The sequence below is a fragment of the Cinclus cinclus genome, chromosome 1, assembly GCF_963662255.1.
Source record: "Cinclus cinclus chromosome 1, bCinCin1.1, whole genome shotgun sequence".
In the NCBI taxonomy this organism is placed as follows: domain Eukaryota; kingdom Metazoa; phylum Chordata; class Aves; order Passeriformes; family Cinclidae; genus Cinclus; species Cinclus cinclus.
This window is the reverse complement of record NC_085046.1, coordinates 23,936,497-23,942,116: the sequence shown is the minus strand read 5'-3', so window position 1 is coordinate 23,942,116 and position 5,620 is coordinate 23,936,497. Positions and strand designations below refer to the sequence as shown.

General features: G+C 41.2%; 1 non-coding gene across 1 annotated transcript; it reads left to right on the top strand.

Moving 5' to 3' along the window:
- The first annotated feature begins 5,447 nt into the window (after nt 1-5,447).
- TRNAN-GUU (transfer RNA asparagine (anticodon GUU)) lies at nt 5,448-5,521 on the top strand. Its single transcript has one exon. It is a non-coding gene; the product is annotated as a tRNA-Asn (tRNA).
- The last annotated feature ends 99 nt before the right edge of the window (nt 5,522-5,620 follow it).

Here is a 5,620-nt window from a genome sequence, read left to right as displayed (position 1 = left end):
CTTGGCTCCTCCATGACAACAGCGTGCGATGGGGCGGGCGGGCGCGGCGGGGCAGCACTGGGTCCCCGCCGGCGGCCAACGCGGACCCCGCCGCTGCCGCCGTCCCCGCCGCCGCGGCCGAGAACAGCCCCGCACCCCGCGGCCCGCGGGGCGGAGCCGGAGCCCCTCTCGTGGTGCCGCCGCTTCCCCTCGGCCGCCAGCGGGCGGCCCCAGCGTTCGCCTCCCCGCCCCGCGGTGCTGTGGGGCTGCGGTGGCGCCGGTGGATTCGGCCGCCCGAGCCCCGCAGCTGAGGAATCTCCCTGGGGACTGTGCTCCGTGAATGAGGAGCTGGGCGAGGGTCTGTGCCGCGTACGGTCCGTAAGGGGCAGTGGACAGTGAGGGCTTCGTTCCAAACAGCGAGATTTTTAAACACTTGTCACTCTTCCGTTGACAAGGAAGTGGTCATTCCAGGCTGGGAAGACGCTCACTCCCTCTGAACGCCGGTAACTGTACAAGCAAGCCGACGCACTCACAGAATCATAGCGCCAGTTAGGTTGGAAAAGCCCCCTGAGGTCATCGAGTCCAACCTGTGACCAAACACCACCAGGACAACTGGACCGTGTCACTGAGTTTAAGGAAAGCCAGGCAGTCTTTCCTTAAACACTTCCAGGGATTGTGACTCCACCACCTCCCGGGCAGCCCATAATCACCTTCTCTCTGAGGAAATTCTTCCCGGTGTTCAACCCTAATCTACTGGGGTGCATTTTAAGACTGTGTCCTCTCATCTATTTGCCAGGGAGAAGAGGCTGGCCCCCACAGATTTACCTGGGTTTGGGGGATGCATGAAATGATTGCTGAAATCAAACTTTGCTAAGATTTACAAAAGGGAAATTCTGATCCTCCACAAGCAGCTGAGTTGAGCAGGAAATCTGGGCTCAGAACCCAGTTCCTCATGAGTAGTTGGGCTGCGAGGCTGACACCAAACCCGGCAGGCCCGGAGCAGGGCAGGCTGTCATTGGAAAGACATTTCTACAAAATAAAGTAACCATACATAAACCGTATAAACGAATTTAAAACTTAGGAAATGTGTGTAGTCACATAATGTAATGTACATACAAAATTTGAGTTCTAAGTATTAGTCTGATGTGTGCTGTTGCTATATATTCAATGTATATGCCATTTCCATCCAACCAATGTCTTTACTATCTACCAACATATAGACTATACTTCTGTTCAAGTCTGTCTGTTGATTCATTCACTTTTTAAATAATAAAAACACTATTTTAAAGTGCTCAGGTTTAGTCTCTCAGGGAAAGGGAGAGAAAAATGGTACTAAGTATACAGATGGGTAGGTACTTGGCAATGTTTTTCCAGAAAAAAACCCAAAAAACCAAACTAAAACAATGACAGCAACAAAAATCCAAACAAACCAACTGCCCCCCCCCAAATTCTGGTTGTAGTAGGGATTCTTTTAGTCCTTTAGTCCTTCATTTTTAAATGAAAAATTCTCATTGACACATTATTTTTTTCTCATGCCTCATTCAAAAAGCCAAGAATTTTCAAGGCCTTCTTACTGTGAACAAGCCTTATTGTTTGTTAAAATATTCCTGTTAATGCTTAATTTTCTTTGTCTTCAATTCATATGCATTTTACACTTTATGAAGAAACTTAAACACTTTAAAACACATTCTCTAGGTAGATATTCTGTAGTTTTTTGCATTGTTGCTCATTAATGTTTCTTTAAAGTCTTACAAAATACATCTTTCCTGCAGTGATTGAGGACCACAGGTACTCTTCTTCATCTGTTTATATAACATTTGTTCGTAAACAAGTGTTTCATGAGACTCTTCATCCAACCAAAACATATTTATTTCAGTCTGTCTCATCCTGCAGTGTAACTAAGTTTGAGGGTTATCTAGTGAGTCTGCAAGGTGCATTTATGACCATGTTTGCAGCTCCTCAAAACTGACTCAAATTTCTGCTCTTACTATAAGCAGTGTAGATGCAGAAAACATGGGGTTCTGCCAGAGCTCCTGGGGTATTGACTCAGCTTCTCAGTTAGGGTAGTTACAATGCTTAAGCAGGGAAATTTAATTTATTGTTTTACTCTCAAAATCAAAAAATTAATTCAAGTCTCCACGACAAGGTTGTCTCTGGAGAATTTCAGGTATCTTCAACTAAATAGTCTTTCTCTGAAACAGCAGCAGGAACTAAAATGCTATCAAAACAACCATACTTCTATTTATAGTTATCTCAGAAATTTACAAGCCTTAGAAATAGTAATTCTGTTGTGCAGCCTTTGGAGGGCTCTTTCAGATCTGCTGCCTTCTGCCAGAAGTCCCTTGTCATTCCTCACTTGCCATTAAGACATAACACTGATCTACAGTAATGCCTGAAAACTCCATGTGTGGATTTCAACTGTGTTGTTTTAGGACTGTAGAAATACATGCTGATACAGTTGCAGGCTGAGTATCTTAATTAGGATAATCCCCCTGTGTATATTAAATATTTATATGGACATGAGCAAGACATCTGCTTTTGCGTCCTTGCTTCTTTGGAGACATGGCTTAGGGGTTCAATAATTGAGATCCCCTTCATTCAGTCAGAAACTTTTTGCTGAAGTGCTGTGAGTTAGGAAGTGGTTTGCATGCATGTGGTATTGCTTCTAACAGGTTCCTCCTTGTTTTTCACAAGCTAATTGAATTTGGCATCATGACATATACCTAAGAAATTCACACCAAAACCACTATATATAAAAGGCCTGATAGAAAAGGCTAATTAGGGATTGCTAAGTACCCTATAAAACCAAATGCAGACATGAACTATTATTAGCTAGAAGCAGCTTTGTAAATCATGTACCTTCTTTATTTTTCTGTGTGCTGATTAACTTAGTGTGCTGGAAGTAAACCAAAGGTCTGCTAGCTCTTCTAACCAGTCAAACTTCAGCTTTTGGTTTGCAAATTCTACAGCTTCCTGTTGGCTTTCTGCTTGCTGTGCTGGAAGCATCAAGGGTTGTCAGTTGGAGAGGAACACTTAGAGCAGCCACAAGGAGAAGACCCAGAAAAAAGTGTTTTCTTTGAGAGGCAGAGGAGATGTGACACTGCTGTGCACATGGGATAATGTCTATGAATATTAAAAGTAAAATGTCTCTGGAAGAATTTCACATTTGGGTTTTCTACTGGGTAGCCTTGGGTCAACTGGATTAATTATTTTCATAAGAGGCTGTGGTTTTATATGGTCACTAATGACTGATGTTGTCATTACTGTAGTTTTTGGCTGCTCTCTTTCCTCAGTGAGTCAATCTAATAACAGGAATGAAGGGATTCATCCCACCTAATTCCACTCACTCATAGAGAACCAATTTATTTTAAACTAATCACCCTCCCTCTGTAGAACTGAGAGTGTGGTAATTTACTTGTAAATTAGAATAAGGTGGATGACTTACCATGAAGAACGGTGACTTTCTGTTCAATTTAGAAAATAAATTTAAATTGGACAGATGTCATTTACACAGGTATAATTTAGGTGAGGTAATTCTTCTTTGAATGCTCCTTGATTTTTCTTGGCAGGCTCAGCATAAATGGAAGAACTTTGTGCCATGGGTCAAACCTGGCATGCACATATGAGTGTGCTGATAAACTGAGTTCACAGGAGAGGTCCTTCCTCCTGTTTTCAGCATTGCAACCATGTGTAGCTTCTCATGTTGGAACTACTGTCCTCAGGCAAAGGCGAAATGTAATCACAAGGACTGGGAGTATAGAAGAAGATAAAGTGGCTACTGTAGTATAAAGTCAGATGTAACAGAGCTGATATTTAAATGTTCTCAGTCAGAGGATGGTAGGGCATTCTCATGTGGTATTTTCCACTTTGTTTCTGTATGTTTGTAAGAGTGTAAATAATTTTTCACAAGTATACATAACAAGGAATATAAGCGAGGAAAAAATTATCACTTACCTTTAATCTTGAAATTTCATAAGGAAAATGATCATATGTTCATAAGGAACACACTGTTTTTTATATAATAAGTAGAATATTCTCTACGTTAACTTACAGGTTTAGTGTTGAATAATTAATTAGAAGAATCTGCCATACCCCAAACCATATCACTTCTTAATTTAAATCTTGCAGCACTGCCAGACTGCTCTGGTCAAATTGTAATTCCAGAAATAAAGCTATATTTCCAATGAATTCCTGGGCAGTGTAGTATTTTCAGTTATACAGCTTTTGCCTGGGCAGCTTTTGGGTACCTGCCAAATGACGGCATCAGACATTTTAATTGTTGGGTTTTCAGCCTCGTGATGATAATCAATTTTCCCCTAAGAATCAAGTTTTCATGTGGCATGAGTATGCATGATAGCCATCTATTGCAAATATTTGATTACATTAATGAAGAGGGAGTACAAAGTGTAAGAAGTCTTTTCTTCAGTGGACTTGTTCAATCAAGCAATGTAACCTGAATACTGAATTTGTAGCCAAATGCTGAAACAAATATATCCTCAAGCCTGTAAGATCCTGGAAATTCTATCAGAAATTACTGGTTTTACAGATTTCCAATTTTGTAACAGGTATAAAAATGGTTTCTCAATAGTTTGTAGTAAAATCACGCTGATACTAAGTAATTATGAAATCACATGTTCAAAGGTCATATTTAGCTTTATCACTAAGAGGTAAATATGTCTGCTGTTCTATAACATGAGTGGAAACACACAATAGTATTTTCATTTTAGACTTCTGTGGGTCTAAAATACAGATCTATCAGATGAAGTCAGGGAAGAGAAATGGGCAGATAGCAAATATTTAAGTCATCTGTCCACTTTCATTAAGGACAGTCAAGGATCTGCACCTCTCTGCATCATGGGGTGTGATTTTGCTGTGCAGCCACACAGTCTGAAAAAGGGGCTGGGACCCAACTAACAAAACTCACTAACACAAATTTTCTTTCTGCTGCTTGCATTTTTATCCTCAAAGTTTGTATCCATCAAAGTAATGGGTTAAGAATGTGAATTTGATTTAGATGAGATTTTTTAGTACGCAGGTGTAAGTTTTTTCTATTTCGCCCCTTCTTTTCTTGACTCCTGGTTGAGGAAAAATGACACTCACTGTTAGCTCCTTGTCAAATTGAGTTAGTTTTTCATGAACACTTCATTTTGTATTGTACCTTTTTCTGGTTCTCCTTTGTGCTCCCTGTTCTGCCTTCTTAAAATTCAGAATTCTTTATATTTACAAGACAGCCTTTGGAAGCCTACACAGCCACAGTGCAAGCTTTGCTGTGGTTGTGCAGCACTGTGACATTGTGCAGCATACATTCCTTCTGGCTGCCAGCAATACAGATGCCATGTGATGTCTGTGTTCTCTTTTAGCATCTCTGCACTATATCCCTGCTACTTGAAATCAATGTTTTTAGGAACATAAATTTATTTTAGGTAGAAAAATTATTTTTTTCTTGTGAAGATTCCAATGCCAAGGGAGTCTCTGTGGCGCAATTGGTAAGCGCGTTCGGCTGTTAACCGAAAGGTTGGTGGTTCAAGCCCACCCAGGGACGTGTTCTTCCTTTTCCTCTGCCATGGCAGGGGGTTGGAACCAAATGACCTTAAGGTCCCTCCCAAACCTAGTCATTCTATGAAATTTTAGAACCTGGGAG